Source organism: Lycorma delicatula, chromosome 4, assembly GCF_047948215.1.
Source record: "Lycorma delicatula isolate Av1 chromosome 4, ASM4794821v1, whole genome shotgun sequence".
NCBI lineage: Eukaryota > Metazoa > Arthropoda > Insecta > Hemiptera > Fulgoridae > Lycorma > Lycorma delicatula.
In genome coordinates this window covers 192,696,584-192,715,455 of record NC_134458.1, presented here as the reverse complement: position 1 = coordinate 192,715,455, position 18,872 = coordinate 192,696,584, and positions in this window count along the sequence as shown.

Genomic DNA, 18,872 nt, shown 5'->3' with positions numbered 1-18,872 from the left:
TTTTATGCAGTGCCCGTTTGGGCGCATAGGTTGGATATGAATAGACAGACCACGTCTTCAAAATTTAGGAGTGCCCAGTGCAGAGCTTTAATTGTATGCACTGGTGTTTTTAAAACAACCTCCTACAAGGGTACCACTGTATTGGTAAGGCTCTCCTAATGGATTTAGTGGTGAAAGTTTGGACAGCCATGTGGAGATTGCAAAGAGGCTGAGGTATTAGGGATGCGGTTTCAGGCCAAGCCAGTACCGGAATTGGTGACTGCACCGGTGATCACCGGAATGGTGATCAGAATGCACCGGATCTAAATTTCATTGTTTCCCATCTCCCGCCTGTAGAGCCTTGTTATGGAAGCATGACAGCTGGAATGGGACACCATGACTAAGGGAAGATCCCAGTATAAATTTATACAGGATCTTGGGGGATGGTATACCTCAACTTCGTTTTTAAGGGCAATAAGTGCCCTGGTACTCACCAACCATGTTAATTTGAACCAGTATCTGATTTGGTTCTGCCTGGCAGCTGATGAGCCGTGTGTCTGCGGGGAGATCCAGTCAATTAAACACATGATGTTTGCCTGCCCTGCTCTTGGGGGAGGGGGGATAGAGACTGGGCCACCCTGGAACTTAAAGGTCAAGGGGAAAATTGGCCACTCACAAGCGGTGAGAGCCGAATTGTTGGACCATGTGGGAGTTCCTTGATGCAGTTGCTTTTTTCAACTAACATCAGTAGTTTACTTAAGGGAAAGACTCCTACCGCATTGCTGTAGGAAGCTAACCTATAGATATATGGCTGATCACCAGTCAAGGCTCAAAGCGCTTTAATATGGTGGACAGGTATTTGCTGGAATTCAGTGACCTAGGCGTGGTAGTGAATTACTGTCTAGACAAAGTAAATTTCAATTTATGAATGCCATATATATTTTTAGTAGATACCCATTTTAGTAAATATGTGACAAGTGAGTGGTTGGGACAGGTAAGCCGATGGTGTATGGCACCACGTTTAATCCGCTCACGCTGTTAGGTAAGCTCTAGGAGCTATTTAGGACACTGGTCACTAAACTGTTTTGAGGCTCAGACATTCGGTCTTATGCTTCAGGGTGACCAAATGGGGTGTTGGTGTAAGAAATACCAAGCAAACCAATACCCCTAAATATCAATGGAGACTTCACAAATTATTGCTAAAATGAGGTGGAAGTAACTCCACTGTACATCTCACTTAGATTCTACTATCTTTTTCCCGTTTCCTTTTCCTTTGAGAAACACCCTATATAGGGAACATTTTATTATGTAAAAGATATTAAAACTTCCAATACTGATGCCGTAGTTTCATACGTTTCTTTCATATAAACTGCATGACCTAATGGAATGGATAGCTGTTTAGTTTAGTAGAATCAATAACAAAAATGCGATTCTTCAGGAATATGCTGAATTTCAAGCTCTTCCATCAAGCAATCGACATTGGTACAAACAAACAATGAATATTTCATAGTAAAATAAGTTGTAAACGTTTTATTACGTGTTCTAAAAGTAGTAACTTTTGTTTTTTCGGCTAAAAGATTCCATTGTTGCAATTTAGACTCCAGAAGTTCAGCTTATTGCTTTGAACACTTTAAATCACAAACTATAGTTTCCCCAGTGAATCTACAAGATTGTGATGTCACGTGCTGACATCTCATATTAGTTTTCAAAAAACATTATTTTTGTACGTGATTATAATTTTTATTTCATTTTTCGACTTAAAAACAATGTTCAAAACCTGTCAGTAAACTGGACAGTTTTGATTTAGGTTTAGTTAAAAGAACAGTTAATGGATTTAATTCAAAGAAGAATGAAATACCTACTTCAAAAAAAATATATCTATTGATTTTAAAGGCAGTGAATCAACTTTACCTGTTATTTTGAAAGTTAGGTTTCAAATGGGGTAAAACTGAAAATTTTTAATTGAGAAATCCAATATCAGGTGGAAGAGAACTGAATATTTGCAGGCAATGGCTAAGTACAGACAAAGCAATGCTACAATTGTTTATTTTGATGAAACATACATTTTAAGTTCACATTGTTCAACAAGTTTGTGGTCTGATGGTATTGTTGAGAGACTTCATTTGCCAATTAATAAAGGTGACCGTTTAGTAGTAATTCATGCAGGAGAAATCAGAATTATTCTGAACGCATTACTAATTTGGAAATTCAGTTCGAGAAGTGGCTACAATGACAATATGAATACAGACAATTTCATGAAATGAGCATGTGAAAAATTGATTCTAAATCTTCCACCAATATCAGTAGATGTTGTTGGTGTAGATAATGCCCCTTATCACAATACAGGTATTGATAAAGAACCAAATTCTAATTTCAGAAGAAAAGATATGACCAATTGGCTGGAGAAACCCCGTATTCTGTATAGTTCAAAAATGCTGAAACCAGTTATATGAATTAGTAAAGTTACATAAAACTAATGTACAAAAATATCACTTGGATGAACTTTTGAAAAAACATGGGCATCGTGTTTTTAGACTCCTACCGTACCATCCTGATTTGAATCCGATAGAGATGGTATGGTCAGTCGCAAAAAGCATGTGCCAAGTCATAACATAAAATTTTCTTTTACAAATGTTTAAAAATTAATTCTGTGAATGAAGATGACTGGAAATCGTATTGTGAAAAAGTAAAAAAATATTGAAAAAGAGTATGAAAAACTGGAACCACTCATAGATGAAATGACAGAACATTATTTTATATGTGTAGACTCTGATAGTGAAAGTGACGGTGATACAGATTCGTTCAGTGAGGATTGTCAAGTTGCTAGAAGTTTGAATTAGATGCATAAAGAAAATTCAAGTAAGCTTTTCTTTACTATTAAAAATTAATAATTTAGTATAAATAAAGGTTATAAAAGAATTAATTTTGTATTCTTTATAGTTAGTAAATGTAAATATGATAATTATTACAGTGTACAATATGTTACTTAGATTTGATACATGGGATTGATGTTTTCAGGTTGAGTAGTAATACAGTTTGCTCGTGACATCACGACCATGTACACTGGCTGGGCCTAGTATACATCATTAAGTATATGTTGTTGAATCAAATGAGATTTCTCGATAGCTAAACTAAGAAATTCTTCAACATCCTTTACTTCCTTTTCAGATTGTTCTTAGCAATGTCGGTACAGGTACAGGTACCTTTGAATGTGGTACTGGCTTTATAGCTAAGGATACATTTGCATATTTTATGAACTTTCTATTTTTGAATGATAATCCAAATATATGTCATACAAAAGTAGCAGTCGGTGAAACAGTTCTTAAGTTCACGCCAAACCAATGGTACAGCAAATGGCATGGCTTCTAGTTTTCCCTTTACCAATTCAGTTAAGTTACCGAGCACGATATGCAAATAACATGAGGTGCCTGCCCAGATTTTTTATCTTGATCCTGGAGTGCATGATCAAAATAAAATTGATAAGTTGTTTTTATAGATTCAGAATTAGATTTTCTTTGAGATTTAGTCATTAATTTACCACAGATATTATAAATTGATGACAATATAGCAAAACACTAATAACACTGTGAAACACAACACACAGAATGGAAAAGTTAACAAAGAATGAATAAAATTTTGAGCTCTGTAGTAGGCAACAATAGATATCTGTCTGATGTCATTATACAGACATGTTTGTAAGCATCTACTCATGATGCAGTATATATATTTATTTATCTTTTTTTTTATTAAGTATATTGTTTAAAAGTAAAAATACCAAAATTAGTCTTAATTGCAACCAGTAGTTGATCAAAATGAGTATTATAAAAATGTTTTATAAATTTACAATTTATGTAAAACCTTTATAAGGCAACACAATTTCAATAACAAATTTGAAATCAGCACCCAAATTACAGTGAGAATTGTACAACATATTAAGATACAAATTTTGTGTTCAGCATTACTTGTGCACTACCTAAAATTAAACGGTTAGGTCAACTGATATTATTTACTTTAATTATCAGAATATTTAACTTTAAAATTGGTTAAACGTTTTCAATCCTAAATTACTAAATACAATAAATTTTGAAAAATGTAAACAATATCAAGGGTTAAAGAAGGTAAGGTCAACATAGATCCAAAACTCGAACCAACCGGGTTGGTCTAGTGGTGGATGCATCTTCCCAGATCGACCGATTTGGAAGTTGAGAGTTCCAGCGTTCAAGATCTAGTAAAATCAGTTATTTTTATATAAATTTGGATACTAGATTTTGGATATCGGTGTTCTTTGGTTTGATTTCAATTAACCACACATCTTAGGAATGGTCGAACCAAGAATGTACAAGACTACACTTCATTTACATTCACACATATCATTCTCATTCATCCTCTGAAGTAATACCTGAATGGTAATTCCCGGAGGATAAACAAGAAAAAAAGGTCCAATACTTGAACCTACCGGGTTGGTATTGGTGAACGTGTATTCTCAAATCAGCTGATTTGGAAGCTGAAACTGGAACTCTCAACTTTTTTTGAAACTGGTATTTTTTTTATGCCTCCCACTTTTTTTTATTTTATCACATTAATATAGCATGTTTGGTAATAGAGAAATACCTAGTAACACTATAGTTCAATAAAAATAATTGAATAATACATTAGAGAAACACACTAACTGGCCATTTTAAACATTCTCCATGTTAATATTTTACATATTAAAAATATAAGCATTATTGCTTATAATTATAAATATAATCTAACCAAACTTAACCTCATTTAGTCTCACTAACCTTGACTATAACAGTAATGTTTGATCATTTAAATAATAAACAATTACAGAATTACTATTTAAATAATGTAAACATAACTGTTGAATTAGTGAAGGTTAGTGTGCGAAGCAAGCATAGGCTAAGGTTTGGTTAGATTATATGTATAATTTCTCTGCAAACACCATCAGATATCCACTGAATGGAAGAATTCTGCCTCGATTGTACTTTCATTTTGAAAATGAAGTCTTGTCTATTTCTACAGTCGTCACTGGACCAGATACCCTTTTTGGGGTTTTTTTAATAAATGATCTCTCACTCACACATACACCTCAGGTACATTTTCCAATATGTTATTGCTTCATTTGATATTAACCTACGCTTGCTTTGCTCACTAGCCTTGACTTGTATGTTAATACATTTAAAATGACTGGTGTAAAACAGTATGTTAGTGTGTTTTCTCTAATGTTTTATTCATCACTTATTAGACATGCTATATTAAGAAATCATTTTTGGGAAAAAAGTAGGGGACATAAGTTAAGTTGGTGAATGTTAGTTTTGATAGAAAACCCCCACCGGCTTGGTCTAGTGGTGAACGTGTCTTCCCAAGCTGATTGGAAGTTGAGAGTTCCAGTGTTCAAGTCCTAGTAAAGTCAGTTATTTTTACACGGATTTGAATACTAAGATTGTTGATACCGGTGTGTTCTGGTGGTTGGATTTCAATTAAACACACATCTCAGGAATGGTCGAACTGAGACTGTACAAGACTACACTCATACATATCATCCTCTGAAGTAATACTTGAACGGTAATTCCTGGAGGGTAAGGAGGAAGAAAAAAGGTCCATTACTAAAACTTTACTAAAGTGTAGAATAATTCTTTTCCTATAAATTTTTTATTTACATACTTACATAATTTAATGTTCCATTTAATTTTCTTCGAAAGTGGCAGTTTGTTGAAGGCGAAGTCCTTGGTAGCCAAAGCTGCACAAATTTCTTCTTGTTTTTTTTATTTTTTCATTCAGTTTTGAACTATTTCTTTTAACAGTTTTCAATGATTTAATTTAAATTTATCATAAACTGTATGGGTATTTTAGTTACAAGATTTGAAAAATGTATTAACTAAAAATAGAGGGGTTTCCAATTTATGTTTATGTGTTCACATAAAGATCTTACCCAAATGATTTTGATAATTTTTCCTTTAATTTGTATAAGAAGTTTGTTTGACGGTCCAACTATAATAAAAAAAAATATACTTTTACTTTCCTGACTAGTGCTATAACTGTAGAAGGGAAAGTATAGTAATCGGTCCAGTTTGGTCAGTGGTTTTCACCAATCGTGACATTAGATATCTAATGAACCCAAATTATTTGGATGGAAATTTTCTGAATGTTCGTATGTACAAGTGTGTGTTCGGTGCTCACACCTCCAGAACTACTGGACCGATTTTGACCAAACTTGGTCAGATTACTTCTATACAAAACAGGCACCCTGAGTATCTCAAGATTTCATCTAATTAAGGTCTTATTTTTATTATAGACATTTGTTCTTATTTTTATTAGACACATTTGTTAACAATTAAAATAAACTTTTTTCAAAATCGCATACCCACCAAAAAAATGTTCTAAACTAGTGGCTAAGTGGGGGAATACTGTGTCAATTGTACCCCCTCTCAACACAAGGGGTGCTTATGTAGCACTGATGTACAGCTGCTGTAGTTGTCTAATATGTTGTGAAGTCACAGAGAAGCGGTAAAACTAAATAAATGAATAATATTTAATATGTAAAAAAGCATTTAAAGTGGTCTGTAGTATCACCACACCTGTGCGAATGAAGTAAGATATGGGTGTGGACTTAAGTTAGAATCACTGAATTAAATAAACAAAAAATATTATATTTAGATAAAATGATAAATATTTTAAATTCAGTTGCGTGTGTCAGCCGTACATTACAAAAAAGTCGCGTTAAAGATCATATAAAAAAAAATTTGGCAACAAAGTTGTAATACTTTCATGGCACTGGTTGTTTATTCTTATATTGTGAATAAATAATTATTCATGAAAAAGGTAAATTTTTTGAAATTTTTTGGTGGGGTAATCTATGATGGTCTTATTGTATATTTATCGTTATATATTTAAATATCAAAAAATCAGTAGTATTTTTTAATTTTTTTTCACCTTCCCAGAAAAGATTTTAATTTTTCTACATTTACTAAGTTAAACGGAGAAAACTAAAAAAAATTACACAGAAAAATGTACAACCAATAAATAGTTGCCTAAAATTTCTTTTTTGGTATGGTGGGGGGGGGGGTGTATTATGAAATTTTATTGTAGTATTATTATTAAAAGTTTAAAAAGTAAAAGTTTTGAGAAATTCAAAAAAACCCAATATTTTTACATTTTGATCAGCACCCCAACCCCAATATTGTCCCCAATTTTTTTTTTTTGTTCACTTGTACTATTACTATGCCTAGTAAGACATTTACAAAATAAGTTAAAAAAATATGCAATAAATAAAAAGGTAGTTTTGACATTTTTGTGGAAGGGGAAAACTTTTTAAAAAACTGATACAATAAGCATTCACGAACATACTAAGCTTAATATACAGTCAGGGTTTATTTGCAAAATTTTAAGAAAATTAACCCCCTCCAATCACAAGATATAGACCCCAAAATTTTACCAACAAATAGCTCCATATACACGAGTCTGTGTACAAAATATCATCAAAAATAGTTTATCTGGCAAAAAATTATTTTTTTTCCGCTAATACACATACATCATACGTATATCATAGCTCAAGAGCAGTAGTCTGCAAAATGGGGTATGTGAACCTCAAATTGGTGGTACACCAAAGAAGTAAGCTCACATTCACCTGCGAGTGAATGATCATGTATCATGTAGTGCAAGGTTCTTTCATCGGTCACAGTGTTTGGTTTTAGCGTCTGGGGAGCTCAACATCATAAATGCACTGGCTTTAAAACGAATGCGCACAAAGACTTTTACGGGAATAAAAATTGTGTGAATAATTCACAGGGAAAAATATCCTGAGAAACTTAAATGTATTTCCTCATCAGTATATACAGTTGCTAGGCGTATATAAATTATTGCTGATAATTTAAAGAAAAAACTATTAAAACAAATTATTTTATGTGGAAAATTTGTTATAAAACTAGATGAAAGAACAGATGTCGCCAGTTTTGCTCATTTAATAGTATTTATTAGATATAGTTTTAATAATACACATTATCCACTGGCAAGCTATTGCAACAAGGAAATTGGGGCCAGAAATACATCATGTGCTGCAGGATGTTATCAGTGTAGTTAATTTTGTAAAAACAAGACTCTAGCAGAATGTTTTTGATAACATGCAAAGAAATGAGCAGTAATAGCCATGAAAATCTCCTGTATCACACAAAAGTTTGTAGATTATCTCATAAAATGATTAAAATAATTTTAACGGGTCGTGAACTAATTTGCTGAAAATTTTAAAATAGATCTTTGGATTGCAGCTAAAAAAAATTAATCAACATGAGAGAAAGAACAATGTTCTAAAGGAAAATCTCTTCATAACTGATGAATGGGATTGAAATAGCCTGATTTAGTAAGCACAGCAACAAATCCAATCTTACACATCTAGTTCTGCATACCTGTGTGAAGTAGTATTTTCTGCAATGACAATTAAAACCAAATATAGATTACAAGAGTTAGAACCAGATCTTCAGATTGCATTATAGAAGGCATCAACCACTTTATTTGATATTGCTGAACAAATACAAATCACATTAAATTCTAATTCAAAATGTAAATTTGTAATTTAATTTAAATATATGTATATAGTTTAAAATAAATAATTTGATTTTGACTATACATATACACACACACACATATATATATATATATATAACTTATAATAATTTTCCCATTAGGGTAGGTGATCAAAAGCGTTTGGATATTGCTACTGTACTGCTGTGATGCCAGGAAAGTACCAAGAAATAATAATACTAGAAATCTTATATAAAAAAAAACTACAGAGAAAATTTTAAATAAATATCTAAAGTTCACATTTCAACTAGCTTTGAAAGTCAATGTGTAAATTAAATTTGTTTTTTTTTAAACCATAATAATTCATTATGCTGATCATTGTAATGAACAGCAATTCTAACAGTAAATTACTTTATAATGATGTTTAGTTTTAATTACATAAACAAGACAAGCATTATTTAAAATTACATTTTATTTAACTCATAAATGATTAATAAATATTAAGTAAATTAATAAATTTCTCAATGATTATTAATACAATAAAAAGTTTTTGAAATACTCATAATTAAAACCATTTTTATATATATTTATTAGCAGTTTCATCAGATATTAATAGATATATAAATGTGTATCCCCTCATGTAGAACAACTTAAAAATTCAGCTACTTCTTTTTTCCACCTGTCATACCTGTACTTTGCCAGTTGCAAAACTTATGCCCTTTGGGTACATCTTTTATTCCACTTTGCCATTGTGAAGCTCGTGTATCTTTAATTGGACCTTCTTTTCCAAATCCCGCTGCCCTAACTTCGCTTAATTTTGGTTCTCCTCTTCCACTCATTTTAAAAAATATTATAAAATGAAAAATACTCCAAAATTTAATTACCAGAAGTAATTAATAATTAACCTTTAATCAACTAGAGAGTTTATTTGCGTATTACATTGAGAAATTCAAATTTCTGCCTTAAATAGAAAACCTTCGTGTGTCTAACGTAAACTTCGTAAATGTTCGTTAAAATGAACGATTGCAAAGAAAAATTGCCCAACCCTATTCGAAGGGTAAAATATTTAATATTGAAATAATATTTTTTACTTAATTTAGAAATTTTTAGAATAAGTTATCAATAAGAATAGTATTTTTGTGTAAGTTTTACCGCTGACAAACAGATACATCTTTTAAAGAATTTATATTCCAAACAATTTAATTATTATTTTTATCATAAAATTTCAGTCGAAATATTTAATTCAGTGTTTAAATTATCAGTAAAGGTGGGTAAAATGGAAATTGTAATACCTAGTCTGCTGCTTTGTAAGAATATAATTAACACATTAACCCCATGTTTTAATTAAGTCGAGAACTGTAGAGAATATTTTAAAAAACTAACTCGGCAAATGTTAATACATTTATTTTAAAAGTATTTCACGAATTAATATGATTAAAAGAAACTGTTTTCATAATTATTTTTATAAGGATGGTACAATTGCACGTTATCGAAAAGAAAAATCGATAAGTTAGATAAAGTTGTTAATCTATAATAATTGCGAAAGTGTAGAACGTACTGTTTTCATTACAGATTATCAACTAGTAGAATTTTATAAAGTAGTTGTGCTGTTGTAAAGCATTTTTTTGTACCGGTGTAGCAGCATATAATGTAACCGGTGTAGTGCATTTGTGAAATTTGAACTTTTTTTTATGTCATTAGTTCGAATTTGTACGAAGTAAGGTTATCGTTTACGTAGTTATTAGTTTTTTAGTTAAAAAAGTTTAATTATTTATTTTAGGAAGTAATTTATTATTACATTTTTTTACTTTTTTAATTATTAATATTTTGTTGAAAAGCTATTACATGAAATCTAGATTTATAGTTGTTTTGAAATTATCGTTTTTGTGCTGTTCATTTCAGTTTTCATAATCTAGAAATTTTATGTTTTCCAAATCATTTAATTTATGAATTGGTTTAATTGCGCCGTTTAAAACTTATCCAGACTGTTATATTTCTTTACCCTTTCAAACATGATTAAAAGATTCTTCACAAGCAATTGTAAGTAATCAATCTGCATATGGAATGTATGAATTCCATACATTAAACTGTTAAACAGTCCATACTGTTAAACTGTTATATATAGGGCAGCAGCCATTGTACTATGCTAGACACTTTTGACGAAATTTGAAGTTCCTCAAGTCGATAGATAGCATTTTTTTTTCTGTTTAGCCTCTGGAAATCAGTCAGGTATTTCTTAAAAGGATGATATGTATGAGTGTAAGTGAAGTAGTGTAGTGTTGTACAGTCTCAGGTCGACCATTTCTGAGATGTGTGGTTAATTAAAACCCAACCACCAATAAAACACTGGTATCCATGATCTAGTATTCAAATATGTGTAAAAATAACCGACTTTACTAGGATTTGAATGCTGGAATTCTCGACTTCCAAATCTGCTGATTTGGGAAGACGCGTTCACCACTAGACCAACCCGGTGAGTTTGCTAATCTCATCTAATTGACATTAAGCATACAAATTATTTACAACCTAAAAAAATAACAAAAGTGATATTTAATGTAAATACAAAATGGTATTGAATTAAATAGTGATATTTAAAATGGTAATGAGTTTTAACAAAAAAGAACAAAATTAAAACTTGAATTACATTAATAAAATATGACATACTGTCGACTAATTAACAGTGATTCATTACTAGATGACTTATGCCATCTTGTGGAGACTTAAACAACCGATTTACCATATCCCATTTCTTTGTGATAGGTATCCAGAACACTTCAAATTTAATTTGATATGTTAACCTCTAATTTTAATACAGTATTAAATATTTTCTTTTCAATCATAAATTTTGTTGCGATATTTTCTTTGCTTGCCATGTATTTCCTTGCTCATAAAGCTACTTTCTTTGTTTGAAAATCACATTTTATAGATTGTATGTTTTAAAACTTTTTGGACTTAAGTTTACTTAACAGTTCAACTTTGTGTGGAAGGAACTGGACTATTTTGTGTTTGTTGCATAAGAAGAGATTATCTTACAACCCCATTCTACATCTGGAAATTTATGCAACCACTTAACTTCTGTTATTTTCAGGGCATAATTACTTATAAATATATTTGGCCTTTTTCAGTAAGCAGTACCACTTTTTTCTTTTTTTTCTTCAAAAAGTAACGAAATAACTGTATAGTTTTTTTTTGTTTTTTAATAACCAAATTAACCTCTGAAACATAGTTTTTATTGAAATAACCCTTTCCTTCTTATCCACATTCCTTTGTATCGCGATGCCACCATTTAGCTTGCCACATTATTATTGCCATTTATTATTTTGCCTGTATTGTACTTTTTGAAAATGAGGACTAGTCTATTTCTATGGAATGCCTACCTTTTTTGGGTTTTTTAATAAATGATGAGCACACATAATTTTCTCAGGTACATTTTCCAATCCATTATTACTTCATTTAACATTAACCTATGCTTGTTTTGCTCGGTAACCTTGACTAATATTTAAAATATGTTAATTTACATAGTTAACAAACTTTTCATTTCTTATTCAAGATGAGATACAAAGCTTCCATTGGGTAACAGCCAAGCCACAGTTCACCCTTTTGTGTTCTATTTCAAGGAAAATGATGTATTATAACACAAAAGTGTTTTATTAATTATATTATATATAATTATATTATATTATATTATAATAATTATTTCAAGCATGATACAGCAACATTTTATTTCTTTCAAAAACCTTTAACAGACCATATCAATTAAGTACATTAGAATATTAAAAAAGTAATCTATTTTACTGATGGTGCTTCAAGTCAGTATGAAAATAAAAAGAATTTTACTAATTTGTGCATTCACAAAAAAGACTTTGACCTTAAAGTTGAATGGCACTTCTTTGGATCATCCTGTGGGAAAGACGCCTGTGATGGTGTGGGAGGAACAACAGAATAAGAGGTGACAAATGCCATTAAACAGTCAGATACTAAACGTTGATGAAATGTATTTTGTAATAACAAGGTGAAAAACATCAAGTATTTTTTTATTAAATCAGATGAATAGCTAAGATTTCAGAAACTGTAAAACACCATTCTGACTGCTGTGAGAGAGTTGTTGGTTCTAGAAGCTACCACAAGTACCAGGTGTGTAAATATGAAACCGGAATTTGCCCATAGATGACCCCTAGCTGTCAGTAGTTACCGTCAAACCGCATCATTGGTGTCATTTTCTTTCTTTGACAGCAGACAAACATTTTCAACTCGCAGCTATATAAGTTTCATACAACAGCATAGTTTTAATTAGTGTTGAACATGTCGAGTTTTGTACTTACAAATTACAATACGTGGACAGCATTGATTTTCTGTTACCATTTCTTTAGTAACAGAAAATGCTGCAGAATCGCATAGAATGCTTGTCGAAGCTTATGGTGAGCATGCTTTTGGTAAATCAAAGTGCTTTGAGTGGTCTAAAAAATTCAAAAGTGGCGATTTTGATGTGAGAAACGAAGAACATGTACCGCTTTCACTTAAGGAAAAAAATTGCTTGTGTGTATGATGATCAGTGGTGGATAGGAGAAGTGGTAGATATTAGCCTCAAAAATAACAATGTGCAGGTCCATTTTCTCCACCCAGTTGGACCATGTACATCATTTCAAAAGTCTCAACAAGACAAAGTGTGGTTCCGGTGTAAAATGTCTGAGAAAGTTGACATCATCTGAACTAACTACAGTGACAGGTCATTCTCACACAATTTCAAGAGATTTATTAGAGGAGATATCGCAGCTGTTGGTTAACCACACTAAATAACAAATTTTCATTGCTACAAAAACAGGTTATTTCATTGAAGAATAATTAAAATTTTGCTACAGTTTATTTTCTCTTCGATAGCGTTTACTAAAATAAACCAATATAAAAATAAAAACGAATTCTTGAAGAAAAATGTAGGCTGCTCATTGAAATCTCAGTTTGGATAAGTTATACAAGCATTTTTGAATCAAAATTGTATTAGGTTACTAGTATTGGTTAAGTTATTAAATTACGACCTATCATTAATAATTTAAAAAAAACTATTATAAAAATATTGAAAATGTCAAATTCAACAACGTAGGGGCTAAATATAGAAAATATAAAGTACAAAAAAGGCAAGAAACTCTGTTGGAGGTGTTGTTTAGTGAGTCTAAATGGTATCGCTTTAAACTAGTTTTTCATGATTTTTTAGAGGTTATTTTATTAGTACAATACACAAGAAATGTTTTTATTTGCCATAAACATCTACAAAAACACTGCAAGTTGTGCAAATTTGAGATTTTTATCATCAGTCCTGTCAGAGATATTTGAAGCCAAAATTTGATATTTTTTTTTAAATTAGTTTTCAAAAATTCATAAAAATTTGGTTAAGTATATCACCATTAATATTATTTATGTTTAACGTATACCTACATATAAAAAAATAATTCAAACTGTGTATGCCATCCCTGCCCCTTGAAAAAGATTACCAAAAGTGAAATTTCACTGTTTTTAATGTTCAACTTTATCGGTAATTTTCTCATAGAAAGTAGAGGAATAGGTAAATAAACTACTGGACCAATCTTTTATCTTGAGAAAATATGATTAGATTGCTGTTTGTTTCATCCTTCCAGGATCAATAGGTTTTTAGTTATGATTTTTTCCATAAATTCTTACAATCACAAAAATAGGTGTGCGCACCGTAACAAAAAAAGCCGCCTCAGGTAAACTGCTTAAATAAAAAAATTTAGAAAAAATAGTTTTAAGGTCTTGAAATATGCATGAAACAATTGGGTAAGTTTCAATTTTTTTTTGAATTTTTCTCAAGGAACCATACTTCGGTCATTTCAAATGGATTGACACTAATATGTTTAAAATGAACGGTATAAAACAGCATGTTAGTGTGTTTTATATAATGTTTTATTCATCTATTAGTATGAAACATGCTATATAAAGTAATTTTTATCTGAAAAATGCGAAAAAAGTCGGGGGTGAAAATGAAAAAGTACCTGTATTTGCAATAGACTGGCAGACAATCCACACCATATTATCCCTAGCTTTAAAGAAAAAATCTCATTTTAGCATTTATTGAATTATCTTAAGGGAACATCAATGTCACTTTTACAGCATTTTTTTTCACAACTTTCTTTGCTATTCATTTTTAATTTGACGTCCGTATTTATTGTTAAAACCAAATATTGCCTAATTTTCCTCAGTATCACTGAAATAAATTGCCAAATTTCAGGTTTGTAGTGATTTGGCCTTTTCCATTTAAATTTTAGATTAGTTTTTAAACGTTTTCATCTTTTAAAAGAAAATCTGTTCATATTGGTAGCCATTTGGATAGATGAATATACTTTCCAGGTTCAAGTTTACATCTTAGAATGAAAACTTGAGTTAATCTTGTAGGAATTAAATTATTAGATAGTCAGAATAATATTAGCTAATATTTACCAAATTTTTTGAGTGTTTGATAAGTCTGTGCAAAAACGAATGACTCTGTGGCGTGAGTGGTAATGTCTCAGCCTTTCATCTGAAGGTCCCAGGTTTGAATCTCGGTCAGGTATGGCATTTTCACATGCTACAAAAACCTAAACTACACATGCTACAAAAACATGCATTTTCACATGCTACAAAAACCTAATGGTGGTCCTGGAGACAAGTGACAAGTTTACAGCAAAAAAATTTTTTTTTATATTATATTAAGTCTGTACTCTTAGTACAAAATGCTGAAGTTTTTTGATTCCATCCTTGCAATCTTAAAAATAGGCAGGTGATTCAGCTGTTTCATCACTTCGTGTAAATCTTTACAATAAACAACTTCTTTATATTTGGAAACAAATAATCCAAATATGTCTAATGAAGAGTGGAATTCAAAAGAATTTTGTAGCATAACTCAAACAGTATTGCTGTCACAATCACAAAAGGATGACCTGATTGATTGTCCTGGTGAAAAAGAACTATCTTTTTCATCAAATACAGTATTTTTTTATTTTTATTTGCCCAGTTAGACAATAAATAAATGTACATAATATTTGATAATTATTTTTCCCAAAAGAAGTCAATGAAGATATCACAAGCATCCCAGAACACAGCAATCATCACCTTTCCTGTTGATGGTATGTTTTTTGCCTTCTTTGGAGCAAACTCCTTGACTATAACCTACTGTTTTGACTGCTCTTCAGTTCAGGTTGATAGTATATCCTAATTTCATCAGCTAAAATAAAACCGTACAAAACGTCTTACAAACATATTCAAGACAATGAAGATGAAAAAACGGTTGGTCATTGTAACACATGAAAACCAATGAAAATATCAATAAAATATATGAAATATATTGGTCAATAATCATTGATTATCTTTATCAGTGAAGAGGTGGGAATCTCTTATTGCCCATGAAACAATTTTAAATGATGTTTTTGGTATGAAACAAAAAAGCGTAAAATTCTCTCCAATAAAAATGCATGGTGCATTGGTTTGTTTGTTTGGTATATGTGTTCACATTTTTATTTTAGCTGTTATTGGTGCAGAGCGCACCATGAGGTGTGCTGAGCGGCTGTGCACAGCCAATTCTCCCACTTGCTGTGCACTTTATTTTGAATGAAGCGCTTCATGTGTTAAAAACTCACAGCTCAAGAAAGCTAAATTTTACAGGCTTGAAGCAGACCGGTTGTCAATTAATTTACAGATTATTTAATTTAATTTCTGAGTGTAGAAATTTATTATTTATTTATTCTATCATTTTTACTTATTTATTAATTTTATTTATAATGTGTTATTAAATTTAAACTAAAAATTCTTATTATTTAAGGTAATCATTTGTATAATTATAATTCAAACTTATTAATAAAAGAAAGGGATTAGTAGTTAATATTTAGCAGGTAAAAGAAGGATTCTTTATTTAACTAATACTAAGAGACTATTTAATTAAGGACCAAGAGAGCACAGGGAGCGGGGAAAGAGTCGGCTGTGCGCAGTCACCTGGTGCACCACATGGTCCGCTCTGTACCAAGTGCAGCAGCTGGCCAGGCAACTAACACATCACACGAACACACAAAAGACTATATGAAGAAGATGGCATCTCCAAGCCAACTCCCTGTTATCAATATTCGTTGTAAAATTTTTTGTTGTTGTTAGTACGCTAAATTCATCAACTATTTAATTACAACTGGCAAAATTATTTAATAAAATCATGTGTAATAAAACATAATTCATGTAACATTTTCAAGGCAGGATGTAGACCCTTTTTCTAGTTGATCTAAAAATGTTTATTTTCCAAAAAAAGGTGACAAAATTATTATCTGACATTGTGTTGACTCAGAATTATTCAAACTTGTTTTAATAGATGATGTAATGTAGGTGTATGGTTAAGAAATTGAAATGCAAGGTCCAGAAAAATAAAGCACACAGAGTTTTATTGAATATTAAAATTCTCTCTAATGTTTGTTTCTTTTTTTTTTTAATTACAGTGGTAATGTGCATTATGAATTCTTTCACAAGGTCAGTATTATTTCACAGTTTTACACACGGTTTTTATTGAAGCGTTGCAATGAAGACCACAAATGTGGGTAATTAATTTTTGAATTCTCCATTATTATAATGCTCTAACTTACACTTCACTTTGTGATTATTTAGTCAAAATTAACATTGTTCTGATCCTGGAGGTTATTCTTCAGACAACATTATCCTGCAATTTTTTCTTTTTCCCACTGATTAAGAAAAAATTAAAAGAGCAACAAATTGCATGAAAGATAAAATAAAGAAAAAATCACTAAGGGAACTTAATGTTTCCCAAAAATGTTTTGAGGATTAAAAGAAATACCGGCATAAGTATTTTGCATCTCTGGAGAGACAATATCAGTAAAGAAAGTAAGTTCTTTTTGATAAAAGAATGGTTCCTACAGGCAGGAAAAGTCAGAAAATATTAATTAAGTCAGGAAAAACTGCAAAAAATTTCATTTTTGATACCAAATTAATATTATGTTAGTCATTAATAAAGTATTCTTTAAATAACGCCAAAATACAAGGTCTGTAAATAAATAATGAGACCGGTTTTTTTTGGCAGCCAAAGTGGCAAGACTGTAAAGTTACTAGTAGAAATATGGTTATATGAACGCTGATTTATATTAGGTATTAATATTTTTAGTCTACTGTTGCCACATGAGACAAACAAACTTTTTTTGAAACGACTTTTGTTGTGAAAAAAAATTATTAATACTAATTATGAGCAACGTTTTGCGATCAAGTTTTGTGTTAAGTCGGGTGAGAATGCTACTGAAACTCTCAAAATTGAAAAGGGCATATGGAGATGACGCTCTGTCACAAGCCCAAGTTTTTAGATGGTTTAAAGCATTTTTAGGTGGCCGGGAATCAGTTGCGGATTTTCAATGTTCTGGAAGACTGTTAACGTCAAAAAGCGACGACTGTTGAGTGAATCAGAAACGATACGGTACGACCGGTGCGATTAACTGTCAGAATGATTGCAGAACAATTGAATTTGAACTGTACCACGTCCATCAAATTTTGACAAACAAATTGGACATGAAAAAAGTTTGTGAAAAATTGGTCCCAAAAAACCTCACTCTTGAACAGAAAAACAACAGGGTGGAAGTGTGCCCAATTTTCTAGGGTGAATTGAAACTTATCCTGATTTTAAAAAAAAAAATGTTATTACTGGTGATGAATCTCGGATATTTGAGTACGACCCAAAATATCCCAAAATAATGTAAATAAAAAGTTTTTTTGAACCGGTCTCATTATTTTATTTACAACCTTGTATATTAGATATACTTTCCTGGTGCACAAACTGGTGACCCCAGTACCCAACGTAGCAACTAAGTGCTTCAAGTAGCTGTTAACATGTCCTGTTCGTAATTAAATTCCCCGATTGTCTTTTACATTAAAGGAGAAATATTCCAAATCGCAGTTAATTGTTTCACTAGTGAAATTTTAACAAAACGTTACCATTGTAAAATTTAAAGTCGACTGTTTTCTTGGAATTTTTCTCAAATCAACATGATTTTTTTTCTATTTTAGGTAATTGCTTTTAAAAAGACTGTTTTAATGACCGATGATTAGATATAGACTTACACCCAGAATTCAGTCGATTGAGAAGTAGAGAAGTGCATCATTTTTTTTGTGATGTCTGTAAAACTTTTTGGATCAGGAAGTATGTGCCGAAAAGCAGTGACTTCACACAATAAAGGAAAGCAGCATAATGAAATAATTAAGATAAGGAATTCTCAGCCTTCACTGAGAACCTTTTCATCTCCCTGTGGTTCTCAATTCAGTAGACTAAAACTTTGATCAGCAGTTATGATAAATCGATTTGTTCTTTGCCCAGGTCTTCTGGTCAGAGTAATAGCATTTCAGCAGCA